Source organism: Phyllobates terribilis, unplaced genomic scaffold (assembly GCF_046119375.1).
Source record: "Phyllobates terribilis strain yellow unplaced genomic scaffold, ASM4611937v1 Scaffold_13__5_contigs__length_258822181, whole genome shotgun sequence".
NCBI lineage: Eukaryota > Metazoa > Chordata > Amphibia > Anura > Dendrobatidae > Phyllobates > Phyllobates terribilis.
This window is the reverse complement of record NW_027362773.1, coordinates 25,950,175-25,968,707: the sequence shown is the minus strand read 5'-3', so window position 1 is coordinate 25,968,707 and position 18,533 is coordinate 25,950,175. Positions and strand designations below refer to the sequence as shown.

Genomic DNA, 18,533 nt, shown 5'->3' with positions numbered 1-18,533 from the left:
TTACAATTATGCTGGTAGTAAACCACATAGGATATAGAATGGGAATGGCCTGGCAGGACTAGCCCTAAATGAGAATATCACCTTCTGAAGGTTGCTTTAGAGCAGATAGGAACATAACTAGAGTCCTAATGTGTCACCCCAGGCCTGGATGCCACAAATTTGTAAGGCTGTGTCTGAGAGCAGGAGGGAGGTTCTCTGGTCATGGACCATTTGCATGCCGCACCTCCTGTCCCAGGCCAGTAGGGGGAGCAGGCTGCCCCTATAAAAGCTGGTACTGAGGGCAGGGTTAGAGAGACCAGGACCCACTTCTGAAGTATCCAGAAGGGTTCCCAGAAGCAGAGGGACAGGTCAGCCGCAGCTGAGGAGTCCGGGAGGCAAAGGAGGAACAGAAAGCCAGGGACAGAGGCGACGAGAGCCGGTCCTGGCAGAGAGAAACTACATACCGGACACTGGGGTCCGAGGCTGTCAGGGTTGCAGGTTCTGCAGCAGATCATCTACCTGCGAGGGATTTTAGGTCCCTTGGCCAAGAAGCCTGGAGGTTCCGCCACACAGAGGGACCGGTACAACACGGAGAAGCTACAGGTACCTAAGGCCCGAGTCGCAAGCCATACAGGCGTAGTACACGGCAAGCTCAGGGACGTGGGCTATCATACCACTAAAGGGGGAGATAGTCAGCAAGGGCAGAGAGAGAACGGTAGGCCTACCCACTCACCCTGACCAGCGGAGCTCGCCCGAATGCCCTCAGACACCCAGGTCCATTCCTACCCTGTACTCCTGTTGGGTCTGTGATAAGATCAGTAAAAGACCCTGGACTGCATTATTGGACTCTGTGTGGTTACTGCTGCGCCTGCACCATCACCCCCAGCATCCTATCACACTGCCCTGAGGCTACACTCCTCTCGTGGGGAGTTGTACTATTCCCTGCTGCATCCCCAACACCAGCCTCAGCGGTCTGCCTTGCAGCGGCGGTCCTCCCTGACCGCAATCCACTGGTGGCGTAGTCGGACATTACCTAAAACACATCATTGACTACCACTGGTCTGACCACCCTGAGCCACGGGACCGGGTCGCCACTACTACTCCCAGCATTGCCCTGAAGTCCGGTCTCGAGTGCCCCACGGCCCAAGAGGCGAGTCAGCTTTGGCGTAGTCGGCAGGATTGTAACCAATCCGCCACAAACGGGTATTGCGTGCCTGAAAAAGACTGTACACGTACCTTAAAAAGAAGTTTCCCGCCATCCGGAGCCGTTTCCCGCCATTTTCAGCCGTCTCCCGCCATCTTCAGCCGTTTTCCTGCCATCTTCAGCCGTTTTCCCGCCATCGGACGCCATCTTCAGGACGCCGCGCGGGAAGAAGAGGGGCGTGGACGTCCAAAGCGCGCGAGACTTGAAGCCCCGCCCTACGCACCGACGCTGCGCAAGGTCCTGGAAGGGAGAGAGAGTGACGCCGACGTCACCAGGACGCGACCCAAGTCCTCGTCCGGAGCAGCACCAGCGGAGCCGCGGCCTACAGAAGAGGATCGTCAGAAGGTAGGCCACGCTTAACTAGGGGGGAGGAAGATGACGGACACGGAGGGGCCTTCTACAACCAGCGGGGCTGCAGCAGCGGTGATGCCGTTCTCTATGCCCTACATCCCCGGAGCAGCCTGGCTGCCCCAATACTCAGGGGAATCCCATACCTTAACTGACTTTAGGGAAAGACTGCACAGTTTGTTCAAAGTTTATCCCCTGACGGAAGAACAGAAAGTGAGCATTCTGACGGGGAAGCTAACCGGTGCAGCCCAGCGGGAAGTGAAATCATGGTCAGATGAAGAGAAAAAGACAGTAAAGGACATTCTGACCCGGCTGCGGAGTACCTTTGATACCCGTACCTCAGCAGAAATAAAAATGCGGTTCTATGGCTGTAAGCAGCGGGCCCAGGATAGTATCAGAGACTATGCCTTGAACCTGCAAGAAGCCCTGAGAGCTATCAAACAAGCTGACCCTGGTAGCGTGCAGGACTCTGATAAACTGTTGACTGACCAGTTCATAGAAGGTCTGCTGTCCAGCTCCCACAGAACCCAGCTGCGCCTCATGGCCCTACAGAACCCTGATTTGACTTTTGCGCAGTTCAAGGATCGGGCCATCCGAGTGCTCAGAGAACCCGCAGCAGGTGGCGCTGTAGCTTCCCAGCGCCCTGCCATCACTTACCACCAGGGGACAGCGCCCTACCCCGCAGACCTTGTGGGGGCTGATGCACAGGCCCTAAATCCATCTCAGCCTGCAGACCTGCACCAACAGGTCCAGGAGCTAACAAAGAGTGTGGCTGCATTAACCAGGACCGTACAGTCGTTGCAGGTGGAACCGTCAAGACCAATCGAGCTGGCTTCCAGTCCGGAGGGTGTCCTGTGGCGTCGACAGAGGAGGATCCTGCCATTCAGAGGGAGGCCCGCCGACCGCTACACTGAGGATGGACAGCCGATTTGCCGCCGTTGCAGTCAGCCGGGACACATAGCAAGGTACTGTACTTTAAATGGGTCCGACCTGGGGCAGAGGGCCAACCCCCAGGCATAAGGTCATCAGGCCCGTCTAATTGGCGTGATAAGTACGTGGGAGGATGCCCGGTCTTACCCGTAGTGCTGGACGGTATCCCCATGAGTGCACTGCTGGACACCGGGTCTCAAGTGACTACCATCCCCTACGTACTTTTCAAGCGGTACTGGAGTGACGCTGACATAACCCGCTACCCAGACGATGACTTAAGCATCATTGCCAGCAATAGCCAACCCGTGCCGCAGGTGGGGTTCAGGGAGATGACCATCAAGATTGGTAGGGTGGAACTGCCGGCACAGGGAGTGATCATTGTGGACATTGACCGTCGTGAAAGTCACCCTAAAATAACTGTGGGTACTAATGTAATTGAAAACTGTCTTTCAGAAGTAATTGTGATTTTACAGCAGGTGGCGATGAATGCGAGCTCTAGCCAAAAGAGGGTTCTCCAGAAAGAGATAAGAGCCCTGATGAGACGGCAGCAGGTAGAACTGTCTGGTGGTGAGATCGGTAGTGTAAGAATGAGTGACCCATTCCCCATTTCCATGCCTCCCAAAAGTGAAATGATGATCTGGTGTCGGACTGCAATCGGGTTGAGAGGCAGAGACTACCAAGCCATGGTAGAACCCGTGTACTCAGACAGCAGGCCCACCATTTTGACAGCCCGGGGGGTGGTTGATGTCCGTCATGGGAGGGTGCCCGTTCACATTCTCAACATTGGGGAGAGGGAGGTACACCTACCCAGGTATGCTTCACTTGCCAAACTGTTTGCTGTTGCGCACAAAGCTATCAGGGCCGTGGAACCGTTGCCTCCATCTCCACAGGTGGAGGGTAATGGCTCCCAGAAACAAAAGGAGGACTGGTGCCAGAAACTCCATGTGGGTGCTGACTCCACTCCCCTGCACCAAAAACAAGGAGTCTACCGGGTGGTTCAAGAGTACGAGAGAATTTTTAGTAAGTACCCGCTAGAATTCGGCAGAGTAAAAGGGATAGAACACCATATCCCCACGGGGAGACACCCACCAATAAAAGAGAGACACAGGCCTGTACCCCCTGCACATTATCAGAACGCCAAGGGTATGCTGAGGGAAATGAAAGAGGCTGGGGTCATTAGAGAGAGCTGTAGCCCCTGGGCAGCTCCCTTAGTTTTGGTAAAAAAGCAAGACGGTACCATGAGAATGTGTGTGGACTATAGACAAATCAATCGTATCACCCATAAAGATGCGTATCCGCTACCTAGGATAGAGGAGTCTTTAGCAGCTCTAAAATCAGCTAATTTCTTCTCCACTTTGGACCTTACTAGCGGGTACTGGCATGTTCCTGTGGCAGAGGCTGACAAGGAGAAGACCGCCTTCACCACCCCGATGGGACTGAGAGAGTTCAACTGTATGCCCTTCGGGCTCTGCAACGCACCAGGGACCTTCCAGAGGCTGATGGAATGCTGTCTAGGGCACCGAAACTTCGAGACGGTCCTCCTTTACATGGACGACGTGATCGTCTATTCGAAGACTTACGAGGACCATCTAAAGCACCTGGCCGAGGTGTTCGAAGCCCTGGCAGGCTACGGCCTGAAAGTGAAGCCTTCAAAGTGCCACCTGTTAAAACCGAAGGTCCAATACCTAGGACATGTGGTAAGTGCGGAAGGAGTTGCCCCCGACCCTGACAAGGTCACGGCCATCAAGAGCTGGCCAAGCCCCTCGAACATCAAAGAAGTGAGGCAGTTCCTCGGGTTGGTAGGCTACTACCGAAGGTTCATCCCCGGGTTTACTAAGATGGCAGCTCCTATGCAGGACCTCCTGATAGGACAGTCTAAGTCCAGAAGTCACAAGCCACCCTTCAAGTGGGACAAGCCGGAAGAGGAGTCCTTCCGCCAGTTGAAGATGGCACTCACGGGGGATGAGATCCTGGCCTACCCCGATTATGGTCAGCCTTTTATCCTCCACACAGATGCCAGTAATGTGGGGCTGGGAGCCGTACTGTCACAGAACCAACAGGGCAGAGAAAGGGTGATCGCGTATGCCAGCCGGAAGCTGAGGCCCACTGAAAGAAACCCGGAGAACTACAGCTCCTTCAAGCTAGAATTCTTGGCAGTGGTGTGGGCCGTCACAGAACGGTTTAAGCATTACCTGGCCTCCGCAAAGTTCACCGTGTACACGGACAACAACCCGTTGACACATCTGGACAACGCAAGATTAGGTGCCCTAGAACAGCGGTGGATGGCCCGGCTATCCAATTACGACTTCACAATCAAATACCGGGCAGGCAGAACCAGCGCCAACGCAGACGCCCTATCAAGAATGCCCAACCTACCCGAAGGAGAAGACGACTCGGAAGAGCTGGAGGAAATAGAGCTCCCTGCTCTCCACCGGTATGGGGCCACTCAGCTTTCTCACTGGGTAAGAGACAAGGACTTAACCACTGTCATGTTCAATCCCTTACCCCACCACGGCTGGGCTGAAACGCAAGATAGCGACCCTGCAATACGCCTGGTGAAAGACATGTTAACCCAGGAAGACGCTAGCCCTGGCCCGGACGCTCCAGAGGAAGCCATGCAGATATGGAAGGAGAAGAGCAGGCTATTCCTCTACGAGGGTAAGCTGTGCAGAAGGCTTGTCAATCACCGGACGCACAAGCTAACCTGGCAGATAGTGGTCCCAAGGCGAGATGCAGCAATGGTCCTGGAGGCCTACCATGACAGAGCGGGACACTTCGGGTGGAAGAAACTGGAGTTCCTACTGAGAGAGCGGTTCTACTGGGTCTGCATGAGAAGGGCCATGGAGAAGTGGATCAGGGACTGCGGCCCATGTCACCTCAGAAGGAAGGACCGTACCAGCCAGAAGACACCCTTGAGGCCCATCGTCACCAGGCAGCCTCTTGAGCTGATAGCTCTGGACCATGTGAAATTGGCTCCAAGCCGGTCAGGCTACGTCTATGCCCTGACAATTGTGGACCATTACTCCCGGTTCCTGGTAATGGTTCCTGTTAAAGACCTGACAGCCCAAACAGCGGCCAGAACCTTCCAGCAACACTTCTGCCGTCCACATGGGTATCCGGAACAGGTCTTGACAGATCAAGGTCCAGCGTTTGAGGCTGAAGTATTCCAGGAGTTCTGCAACCTCTACGGCTGTAGGAAGATTCGGACAACACCTTACCACCCGCAGACCAACGGGCTGTGTGAGAAAATGAACAATATCGTCATTGATCTCAAGACGTTACCCCTGGAAGAACGCAGCCTGTGGCCGGAGAAGCTGCCAGACCTGATTGACTTGTACAACCATATCCCGGTGAACGCTACAAATTGCACCCCGGCTTACCTGATGCGAGCAAGACCAGGTAAGCTGCCGATCGACCTGGAAATGGGAGTCCTGACACCTGATGACACCTCCCCAGACGCGGACTGGGATACGGAACGGCGGCTACAGTACAAGAAGGTACAGGAGAGTGTGGAGAGGCGTCTGGCTCAAGCGAGAGAAAAGCAAGAGAGGCTCTTCAACCAACACGCCCCTGCTGGTCCCCTGGAACCTGGTGAGCAGGTCCTGAAGCGGAAGAGAAGGCTTCACAAGCTGGATAACCAGTGGGAGAGAGACCCGTACACAGTTCTGCAGTCCGACCATGACAACCTGAAGGTATGTGTGATTACCAAGGATGGAGGAGAAACCACTAGCACCGTCTCCAGGGACCACCTAAAACGGTGCCCCAAGCAACTACAGAGTCCAAATGAAGATCAAGATGACCTTGAACCCGCAGAGGACAAGGAAGAGATGATCAGCACAGTTCTCGGAGAGTTCCCCCGGACCTGGACTCAGATAAATGGCGCAATAGTGGTACCCGTCCTACACTTCCTTCAGCCTACCCAGCATGAGCCTACAGGAGGACAGGAAGAACAAGAAGAGCAAGCGGCCCCAGAGGCGGAAGAACCCACGCCAGCAGCCCAGGAAAGTCAACCCTCTGCTGACAGTGAGCCTGCCATGCCTGCGGTAAGCCAAAGGACCCGCAGACAGCTACTTGCCCTACCTGTACACCCAGCTAGTAGCTGTACCCTCAATGATAGTGGGGAAAGCCAGGTTGGTCCACCACCAGACAGTGGGTTAAGGAGGTCAACCAGGAGCACTAGGGGTCAGATGCCAGCTCGCTGGAAGATCTAAATGTAAAATGTATATATTTAATGTGTTATGTTTGTACCCTGGTTATTAATACTGTTTTCCAGTTTTTCATAGTGACAAATGGACTGAAAGGTTATGAACTTTGAGTAACCGGGACTTCCTTGTAAATATGTTCTGAGCCTAACCAAATTGAAAGAATAAAGGCTGTCAAGGACTCGGGGCAAGGACAGACCCCCACCTGGTTAAGGCTCCCATTGTGTTGGTGAAATGGACACCCGGTCACGGATCATACTGTGACCCTCTTCTTGTGTTGGTGATATGGACACCCGGTGACAGGCCATACTGTGACCTAAAGAACTCAATATGTGGTGTTGTTTGTTGTTTCCTTCTCTGTTATGTTTATGTTATAATTTATACCCTGTATCGTGTTTCTTGTTTAGTCCCGGAGTACTAAGCTTTCCTAGGGGGGAATGTGTCACCCCAGGCCTGGATGCCACAAATTTGTAAGGCTGTGTCTGAGAGCAGGAGGGAGGTTCTCTGGTCATGGACCATTTGCATGCCGCACCAAAATAATATTACGTAGAACATAATAATATCAAAAATGACCTTGAATATATAAAATCCTGCCAGACTGTTTACTCAAATTTGGAATTAATTCTGGAAGATGAGTTTTAAATCTGTTCTTAATTACCATACTGTGCCACTGGCAACATCATGGAGGAAATAATTATAGTGCACAAAAAGGGTAATTGACAAAAAAAAATCTAAACAAGTGAGAAAAACTAAAAAAAATCCACTGGACAACTTTTCCATTATACACAGTTTGCTTAACACTATACAATACCAAAGGTGTCATACACAAAAAGATGTGATTGGGTGCTAGGAGAAAGAATACATCCACAAAAGCACTACATCGCAAATACAATGAAATGCTGATAGTCTGACGAGCTCTGGACCACTGAAAGTATTCTTTACAATTATGCTGGTAGTAAACCACATAGGATATAGAATGGGAATGGCCTGGCAGGACTAGCCCTAAATGAGAATATCACCTTCTGAAGGTTGCTTTAGAGCAGATAGGAACATAACTAGAGTCCTAATGTGTCACCCTAGGCCTGGATGACACAAATTTGTAAGGCTGTGTCTGAGAGCAGGAGGGAGGTTCTCTGGTCATGGACCATTTGCATGCCGCACCTCCTGTCCCAGGCCAGTAGAGGGAGCAGGCTGCCCCTATAAAAACTGGTACTGAGGGCAGGGTTAGAGAGACCAGGACCCACTTCTGAAGTATCCAGAAGGGTTCCCAGAAGCAGAGGGACAGGTCAGCCGCAGCTGAGGAGTCCGGGAGGCAAAGGAGGAACAGAAAGCCAGGGACAGAGGCGACGAGAGCCGGTCCTGGCAGAGAGAAACTACATACCGGACACTGGGGTCCGAGGCTGTCAGGGTTGCAGGTTCTGCAGCAGATCATCTACCTGCGAGGGATTTTAGGTCCCTTGGCCAAGAAGCCTGGAGGTTCCGCCACACAGAGGGACCGGTACAGCACGGAGAAGCTACAGGTACCTAAGGCCCGAGTCGCAAGCCATACAGGCGTAGTACACGGCAAGCTCAGGGACGTGGGCTATCATACCACTAAAGGGGGAGATAGTCAGCAAAGGCAGAGAGAGAACGGTAGGCCTACCCACTCACCCTGACCAGCGGAGCTCGCCCGAATGCCCTCAGACACCCAGGTCCATTCCTACCCTGTACTCCTGTTGGGTCTATGATAAGATCAGTAAAAGACCCTGGACTGCATTATTGGACTCTGTGTGGTTACTGCTGCGCCTGCACCATCACCCCCAGCATCCTATCACACTGCCCTGAGGCTACACTCCTCCCGTGGGGAGTTGTACTATTCCCTGCTGCATCCCCAACACCAGCCTCAGCGGTCTGCCTTGCAGCGGCGGTCCTCCCTGACCGCAATCCACGGGTGGCGTAGTCGGACATTACCTAAAACACATCATTGACTACCACTGGTCTGACCACCCTGAGCCACGGGACCGGGTCGCCACTACTACTCCCAGCATTGCCCTGAAGTCCGGTCTCAAGTGCCCCACGGCCCAGGGGGCGAGTCACTAGGGGCTCCGGGAAAGTTTTGGACTGGAATCCCCACAACCAGCTTGTTGCTCAGATGTAGCTGTGACACTAATAGGGTCTATATATATTCACTTTCCCTATAAACTTCCACAAATATACTGAATATTTCTCAATATACTATTCAAATTAAAAATACCCTCTTAGTGCCTCAACATATTAATAATGGATGTCTTTGTGCTTCCATGTACTTCCATGTACTGCTTCTATATAGTAATAATGCCTCCTTTGTGCCTCCATATATTAATAATACCCCCCACTGCTTCTATATATTAATAATGCCTCCTTTGTGCCTCCATATATTAATAATGCCCCCTACTGCTTCTATATATTAATAATGCCTCTTTTGTGTCTCTATATCAGGGGTCTCAAACACGCGGCCCGCGGGCCGCATGCGGCCCCTGAGGCTGCTTTATGTGGCCCGCAGGCACAGACCCCTTGACGATCCCGACCTGGTCCAGGAGGAGCCGCTGACAGCAGCGCTGAATTGCCGCACAGAGACTGTTTCCCAGCACTGCATTTCCAATGCCAGCCGCCGGCCAATCAGAGGCCAGCAGCTGATATCTGCGTGTCGGCGCAGCGAGTATGACGTCATTGCCATATGCAGATGTCAGCTGCTGGCCTCTGATTGGCCGGCGGCTGACATTGAAAATACTGTGCTGGGAGACAGTCTCTGTGCGGCAATGCAGCGCTGCTGTCGGCGGCTCCTCCTGGACCAGGTCGGGATCGTCAAGGGGTCTGACTCTGTGGTGCCTGCGGGCCACATCTGCAGGAAGGCCGCCGAGGGAACGGAGGACAGGTGAGAATCATCTTTTTTTTTTTCTATTTTATGTGTGTGAAGAACAGCACAGGGGGCACATAGCCACAAGAGGGGACCTGGATGGGGCACAGAGCCACAAGATGGGGACCTGGATGGGGCACATAGCCACAAGATGGGGACCTGGATGGGGCACAGAGCCACAAGAGGGGACCTGGATGGGGCACAGAGCCACAAGATGGGGACCTGGATGGGGCACAGAGCCACAAGAGGGGACCTGGATGGGGCACAGAGCCACAACATGGGGACCGGGATGGTGCACAGAGCCACAAGAGGGGACCTGGATGGGGCACATAGCCACAGGATGGGGACCTGGATGGGGCACATAGCCACAGGATGGGGACCTGGATGGGGCACATAGCCACAGGATGGGGACCTGGATGGGGCACATAGCCACAAGAGGGGACCTGGATGGGGCACATAGCCACAAGATGTGGACCTGGATGGGGCACAGAGCCACAAGATGGGGCACATAGCCACAAGATGGGGACCTGGATGGGGCACATAGCCTCAAGATGTGGACCTGGATGGGGCACAGAGCCACAAGATGGGGCACATAGCCACAAGATGGGGACCTGGATGGGGCACATAGCCACAAGATGTGGACCTGGATGGGGCACATAGCCACAAGATGGGGACCTGGATGGGGCACAGAGCCACAAGATGGGGCACATAGCCACAAGATGGGGACCTGGATGGGGCACATAGCCACAAGATGGGGACCTGGATGGGGCACATAGCCACAAGATGGGGACCTGGATGGGGCACATAGCCTCAAGATGTGGACCTGGATGGGGCACATAGCCACAAGATGGGGACCTGGATGGGGCACAGAGCCACAAGATGGGGCACATAGCCACAAGATGGGGACCTGGATGGGGCACATAGCCACAAGATGGGGACCTGGATGGGGCACATAGCCACAAGATGGGGACCTGGATGGGGCACATAGCCACAAGATGGGGACCTGGATGAGGCACATTAGTACAAGATGGGCGCCAGGATGGGGAACGTTGCCACAGGATGGGGACCTGGATGGGGCACATAGCCACAGGATGGGGACCTGGATGGGGCACAGAGCCACAGGATGGGGACCTGGATGGGGCACATAGCCACAGGATGGGGACCTGGATGGGGCACATAGCCACAAGAGGGGACCTGGATGGGGCACATAGCCACAAGATGTGGACCTGGATGGGGCACAGAGCCACAAGATGGGGCACATAGCCAAAAGATGGGGACCTGGATGGGGCACATAGCCTCAAGATGTGGACCTGGATGGGGCACAGAGCCACAAGATGGGGCACATAGCCACAAGATGGGGACCTGGATGGGGCACATAGCCACAAGATGTGGACCTGGATGGGGCACATAGCCACAAGATGGGGACCTGGATGGGGCACAGAGCCACAAGATGGGGCACATAGCCACAAGATGGGGACCTGGATGGGGCACATAGCCACAAGATGGGGACCTGGATGGGGCACATAGCCACAAGATGGGGACCTGGATGGGGCACATAGCCTCAAGATGTGGACCTGGATGGGGCACATAGCCACAAGATGGGGACCTGGATGGGGCACAGAGCCACAAGATGGGGCACATAGCCACAAGATGGGGACCTGGATGGGGCACATAGCCACAAGATGGGGACCTGGATGGGGCACATAGCCACAAGATGGGGACCTGGATGGGGCACATAGCCACAAGATGGGGACCTGGATGAGGCACATTAGTACAAGATGGGCGCCAGGATGGGGAACGTTGCCACAGGATGGGGACCTGGATGGGGCACATAGCCACAGGATGGGGACCTGGATGGGGCACAGAGCCACAGGATGGGGACCTGGATGGGGCACAGAGCCACAAGATGGGGACCTGGATGGGGCACAGAGCCACAGGATGGGGACCTGGATGGGGCACAGAGCCACAGGATGGGGACCTGGATGAGGCACATTAGTACAAGATGGGCGCCAGGATGGGGAACGTTGCCACAGGATGGGGACCTGGATGGGGCACAGAGCCACAGGATGGGGACCTGGATGGGGCACAGAGCCACAGGATGGGGACCTGGATGAGGCACATTAGTACAAGATGGGCGCCAGGATGGGGAACGTTGCCACAGGATGGGGACCTGGATGGGGCACATAGCCACAGGATGGGGACCTGGATGGGGCACATTAGTACAAGATGGGGACTTGGATGGGGAACATTACTACAAGATGTTTTCCATTATTACTATATGATGCTAATTGTAAGACAATATTACTGTATGTGGCCAATTGGGGGAAATAAAATTGTAAAAAAAATAAAAAATAAAATAAAGCATGAAAAAATATTGGGCACTAAAAATGCTGTTTTATATGTAAACTAAAGTAAACACAAAAAAGTGCACGTTTATTATCGCCACATCCATAACGACCCAAGCCATAAAAAAATAAACACGGCAAAAATGTTCAAAAGGTGTATACAAAAAAAATGGTATCACTAAAAATGTCACATTGAACAAAGAATGCGGCCCCCCAAATTCAAATTTTTTCCATGTGCGGCCCATATACCCAGCCGAGTTTGAGACCCCTGCTCTATATCTTTATAAATGTACTCCTCTGTGTCTCCGTATATTAATAATGTCTTCTTTGTGTCTTTATATATTAATAATGTACCACTTTGTGTTTCCATATGTTAATAATGCCCCTTTTGTGTCTCCATATATTCATAAATGCACTCCTCTGTGTCTCCATATATTAATAATGCCCTCTTTGTGTCTCCATATAGTTATAAATGCACTCCCTTTTGTCTCCATATATTAATAATGCCCTCTTTGTGTCTCCATATAGTTATAAATGCACTCCTTTTTGTCTCCATATGGTAATAATGCCACCATCCTTATTGAAAAAATGACCAAGTATGCAATGGACCAGGCAACTGTTAGGTGGATTCATAACTGGCTTAGTGATCGGACTCAAAGGGTGGTTGTAAATGGCTTCACATCCAGCTGGATGAATGTCTCAAGTGGGGTACCACAGGGCTCCGTCCTGGGACCTGTATTGTTCAACATCTTTATCAATGATTTAGATGAAGGAATTGAGGGTAAACTGATTAAATTTGCTGATGACACAAAGCTAGGAGGGATAGCTAATACTAGAGAAGAGAGAGAGAGGATTCAAAAAGACCTAAATAAACTGGAGCAGTGGGCAGCAACCAACAGAATGGTTTTTAACAGGGAAAAATGCAAAGTACTACATCTGGGCAATAAAAATGAAAAAAGCATATACAGAATGGGAGGAATAGAGCTAAGCAACAGTACATGTGAAAAAGACTTAGGTATACTAATAGATCATAGACTGAACATGAGTCAACAGTGTGATGCAGCAGCAAAAAAGGCAAATACAATTCTGGGATGTATTAACAGAAGCATACAGTCTAGATCACGTGAAGTCATTATCGGTCTTTACTCCTCTTTGGTCAGACCTCATCTGGAATACTGTGTACAGTTTTGGGCACCACATTTTAAAAAAGACATAGACAAACTGGAGCAAGTTCAGAGAAGAGCGACCAGAATGGTGACTGGTCTGCAAACCATGTCCTATGAGGAACGGTTGCAGGATTTGGGAATGTTTAGCTTGCAAAAAAGAAGACTGAGAGGAGACTTAATAGCTGGCTACAAATATGTCAAGGGCTGTCACATTGTAGAAGGATCATCTTTATTCTCATTTGCACAAGGAAAGACTAGAAGCAATGGGATGAAACTAAATGGGAGGAGACACAGATTAGATATTAGAAAAAACTTTTTGACAGTTAGGGTGATTAATGAGTGGAACAGGCTGCCACGAGAGGTGGTGAGTTCCCCTTCAATGGACGTCTTCAAACAGAGGCTGGACAGACATCTGTCTGAGATGATCTAGTGAATCCTGCTTTGAGCAGGGGGTTGGACCAGATGACCCAGGAGGTCCCTTCCAACTCTACCATTCTATGATTCTATGATTCTATATATTAATAATGCCTCCTCTGTTCCTCCATATATTAATAATGCCCCCTTTGTGTCTCCATATAATAGTAACATCCCTCTTCGAGTGATTCCATTCCATGTATAAAAATAAATAAATAAAAGACTCACCTTACTGAGAAATTAGTGTTTGAATTCATATGCAAATGAGACTGAAGAACTATTTGTAGATCTGAAGCCTCCGTCACTCCAGCTCTATTCTCCACCAAGAATCACCTTCTCCTGCTTTACTGACAGCTCCTTTGCCTGCAGTTACAGAGCATAGAGGCTATCAGTCAAGCAGAAGGACGTGGCACTGAGCGGGGAATAGAGCTGGAGTGACAGAGGTATCAGATCTACAACCTAATTTGCATATCAATGCAAATGCTGATTTCTCAGTAAAGGAGGAACAGACTGGCCATGTAAAGATATTGCTGGACTTGTCTTTGAAAGAGCTACATGCACATATAAATAGTTTGGAGGGTGAAATCCTGCTGACAGATTTCCTTTAATTATAGGTGGAGACCAAGTTTAAAGTATAGTCACCAATCACATAAATATCTTAGACAGCTTTCTTATGTATGGTAAATTTTGCTGTATTTGGTGATTTAAAGGGAATCTATCAGCACCTATTAGCAACAGAAACTGCCCTAACTATGTTACACCCACCTGATGCTGAGCATAGTGATATTATTAATTTGTGTATACTCCCTGAAATTTGCCCGTTAATGGCACATATGAGTCATTTGCAAATCACTCACACTCCTCCTCTCTGCGCCTCCTAATGAAAATTCATATTTCTTCTACTCTGTCTCAGGCTTGACGATGTCGTTGATGACAGGGCATGTTCGATTAAAGGAGGCTGGGCGGGATCCGAGTGGGGAATTTGCATGTGTAGGACTAGGCGGCACAGGCACAACACTGAGTGGACTATTTAGGGCTTCAGTGTGTGCTATGTTAGCTGGATTGCAGAATAAAGATAAAAAATACTTTTTCCTTGCTTAGTTTTTTATGATGATTACTGTAGTTTACATGAAAAAGGTGCTGACAGATTCCCTTTAAATCCACACATTGTTTCCCTGACAACATTGTACACAGAATCAGAACAAAATGTTGTAATTAAAATCTGACACTAGTGCAGCCTCAGGCCAGAAGTAATAAATGAAGAAACAGTTTCAGTATGTTTTTTAATACAATTTTTGAGGAGAGCTTCCTTAAAAGGGAATCTGTCACTAGAATCAACCTTCCTAAGCCATCTATATGGATACATACATCATAGGAAGCTGAATAAAATGATACCTTGATATCTGTGATCTGAAGCCTTATTTCACAGAAATCTACATTTTTCTTAATATGTAAATGAGTGGTTAAGATCTATGGGCCAGACATAGATCTCCCCGAGAATCTGCCTCTAGAGCTTATTATAAATGAAAGGGCGTGTTACCAGTGAGACATGTAGATCAGGAGAGCAGACTGACAGTAATTACGTGTCTCAACATAGTAATGCCCCCTTTCATTTAAAATAGTCTCTGGAGGCTGATTCCTGGGGAGATCTATGTCCGGCCCATAGATCTGAACAGCTCATTTACATATTAGGAAAGACATGGATTTCTCTGGAATAAAACATCGGATCGCAGGTATCAAGGTATCATTTTATTCAACTTCCTATGACCTACATGCCCATATAGATGGCTTAGGAGGGTTGATCCTACTGACAGATTCCCTTTAAGAAGTGACCTGTGATGCTCTGTTGTATGGTGATTGCAGTCCGGATGGCACTTCTCTCTGGTTGAATCAAGCCATGGTTGTTAACCATTAGGGATACAGAAACCGACCTTCGTAAAATAGATTGTAAGCTTCACCGAGGGAGAGACTAACGTAAATATAAGGCAGAAATAGTTCCTATCCATTATTTATCATATAAATATATGTCATGAATAATAAATAAATAAATAATGGCATTAAGAGAAGGAGGCTGTAATCTGGTTAGGAGGCTGCTGAGGTAAAGCAATTAGTCTTATGGGAAAAATAAAAGTGGATGATCGTTTATTGGATTTTATCGATTGTTTTCCATGGCACACTAAAAAGCGCTGTGAAAAAGCTAACCCAATTTAGAAATCACTAAGATCACAAGTGACCCTGCCTGAAGAGAATGGTGGGTAACATCTCTCCATAAATAAATGCAGCCTTGTCATTCATGAGCTGTGCTGTACATGAATGACAGTGTCAGTTTAAAAGACCAAAGGGATTGGTGATCATGGGATTTGGAACCTGTAGTAAAGGAGGGGGCTGGAGACAGCAGAGCTAGGGGGAAGCCACCCATGACCGGGGTTGGCCTGGAGATTTCATTCCCCTCCCAGGTCTGACAGTTTGAATGGAGCAGGTTGGGGATTGGGTAATGGTGAAGCAGGGGGGCGGGTAGTGAAGAAGGGGGGGCTATATATAAGGAAAAGTGCGGGAAAACCGCCATTCCCTTAGGAACAATGGAGAGAGTTACCTGCAATGGCGTCCATTCAATCCCTGGTGGGCCAGCTTCAAGTTGCAGCACGATCATGGAGAGAGGGATGGCTGGAGGCCCAGCTATCTGCCTTGCTGGGAACAGCCACGGACGCAGAAGCGCAGGCTGTATCTGTAAGAAGGAGCAGGAGGAGGAGGCCACGGCCCCGGAGAGACTGTCACCCGAGGTACCCACGCGGAACAGGCGCAGGCTTCGGAGCCCCTCCGGGGACCCTGCGGGAGGAGAATAAGATAGGGTGGTTCCTGCCCGACGCTCTCGCCCCGGCAGGAATCCACCCAGCCGGTCTGTTGCCGCCGTTCAGCGCGGAGTGCGGCCTACACAAGAGGCGAGGGATGCACCAGATACACAGCAGACGGAACAAGCATCACGAGACACGGGAGTTCGGGCAGTAGCTGGGGGGCGCGTGCGCGGCGCATCTGCGACGTGTGGCGCGGCTGCGGAGCGTGACGCATCTGCAACGCGCGGCGCATCAGCGTCGCGCGACGCGTTTGCGGCGCGTAGCGCACCTGCGCCGCGCTGCGCACCTGCGACGCGCATCGCGCCTGCCGGCAGCGGCAGGGCCCAGCAGCACTGGAGAAGAACCGGAACCATCGAGGGAACAGTGCGGAGGACGGCAGGCACCACTGGCGATGCTCCTGTCGGGGTGCCTGCTGGGACAAACACGAGGAAGACGGGGAGGCAAGCACCCACGGGCAGGCAGCAGTCATAGGACCCACTGCCGCGTGGCTCAAATGGACGACGTGGAAGGGAAGGAGCGGCGGGCAGCATCGAGCTGCCTGGCAGCGCCGGTTCGGGGAGCACGGACCAGGCCCATGGGTCTGGGTCCGGGAGTCGGAGGAGGATCGGAGCGACATCCCTGATTCCAAGGTGGGATGGTGGAATACGGTCGCCGAGACGACAACGGCCAGCTGTATCCGTTCAGGTCCCCCCTGGTGATGAGGAGGCCAGGGGCGCGGGCCTGGAGGAGCGAATGGACACCAATGAATCTGACTACAGTAGCGACCGTGATGGAAGGAGCGAGCATCTGGATTCAGGATTTCCGGCTGGTGGGGATACAGCACCTGCGCAGCGGCGTGAGTATGATCGTACAGCATGTTTGGGGCCCGCGGGGGCAGTTTTGCGTGATGAAGGTAGTGATCGGGAGGTAGCATCGAGGGGGAGGGGTTTAGCTGGTCCGGATGGGGCAGGGGTATCCGGAATTAGAGATATATTATATAGCATGTCACAGGTTTTGATGAGAATGGAGAGCGCGGCAGCGGGCGGGTCAAGAGGATCCTCCGTGGATGCCTGGTTACCAGGGCAAGGGTTGTCACCACAACCTACTGGGGTAGAGGTAGGATCAGCGGCGGGCGCCGAGGGAGTAGCGACTGGGGTTTCAGTCTCGGTACAGACGGAAAAGGATAAGGGTGATACCGTGAAGCTTGATGACAGGGCAAAAGGGGACGTGTATGTGTGCTTCGAGGGGCCGCTGGGGGCACACTTAAAGAAAGAAGTGAAGGAGAAAATTTGGCGTGATGAATACGTGGAAATTTTCTCCCTTCTTCCCCTGGAGAAGTTTAATTTAGACAAGGGGAAGAAGGATGATAGCAAGAAGGAGGAGGAGGAGAAGCGGAGGTGGTGCTTGATTCCTCAGACTTTTGCGAATTGGCTTCAAGCTTTGCTATATTGGCCGGGGTCATTGGGGAGAAGTTTCCTGAGAATTGCTCGGGTTTATTCTGCTATTTAGATGCGATTGGGGAAGCGCATCGTACTTATGGGGGACAAACATGGCTTAGGTATGATGAGCAATTCAGACAGAGGAAGGCGGTACGGCCGGAAATCAGGTGGGACCAAAAAGACATAGGGCTTTGGTTAAAAGTAATTGCTCCCGCTAGATACGGGCAGTCCTTTCATGGGAGCGGGAGTTACTCATCAGGAACGGGCGGAGGCAGCCAGGGAGCACAGGGAGGAAAAGATAAGTCAGGAACGTGCTGGCAGTTTAATGACGGCCAGTGTAAATTTGGGAATGGCTGTAAGTTCAAGCACGTTTGCTCCCATTGTAACGGGAGCTCCCATGGGGCAGCAAAATGTTTCAAAAAAGGAAAGGGACGAATGTCGGTGGGTTCTGGTCAAGGGGGCGACTCCGGTGAATCTTCCAAGGATGGCCCCCTTTCTAAATAGATACCCTGATCAAGCGAAGGCCGGAATTATTAGGGATGGGTTTTTAGAAGGTTTCAGGATCCCGCCTCCTGAGCATACAGTCCCCTTTTCGGTTAAGAATCTTAGGTCTGCTTTGTTGCATCCAGAGGTTGTTAGTGTTAAGTTGGCAAAAGAAGTTGACTTGTGTCGCATGGCAGGGCCTTTTGATAGTTTACCAGTGGAAGGCGTGATCATTTCTCCGTTGGGGGTTGTGCCTAAGAAGGAGCCGAACAAATTTCGTCTGATTCAGCATCTGTCGTACCCAAAAGGTTGTTCAG

General features: G+C 51.3%; 1 protein-coding gene across 5 annotated transcripts in view; it reads right to left on the bottom strand.

Moving 5' to 3' along the window:
- The window catches only part of SYT7 (synaptotagmin 7), a 752,204-nt gene that overhangs the window by 297,433 nt on the left and 436,238 nt on the right, over positions 1-18,533 (bottom strand). The window lies entirely within an intron of this gene.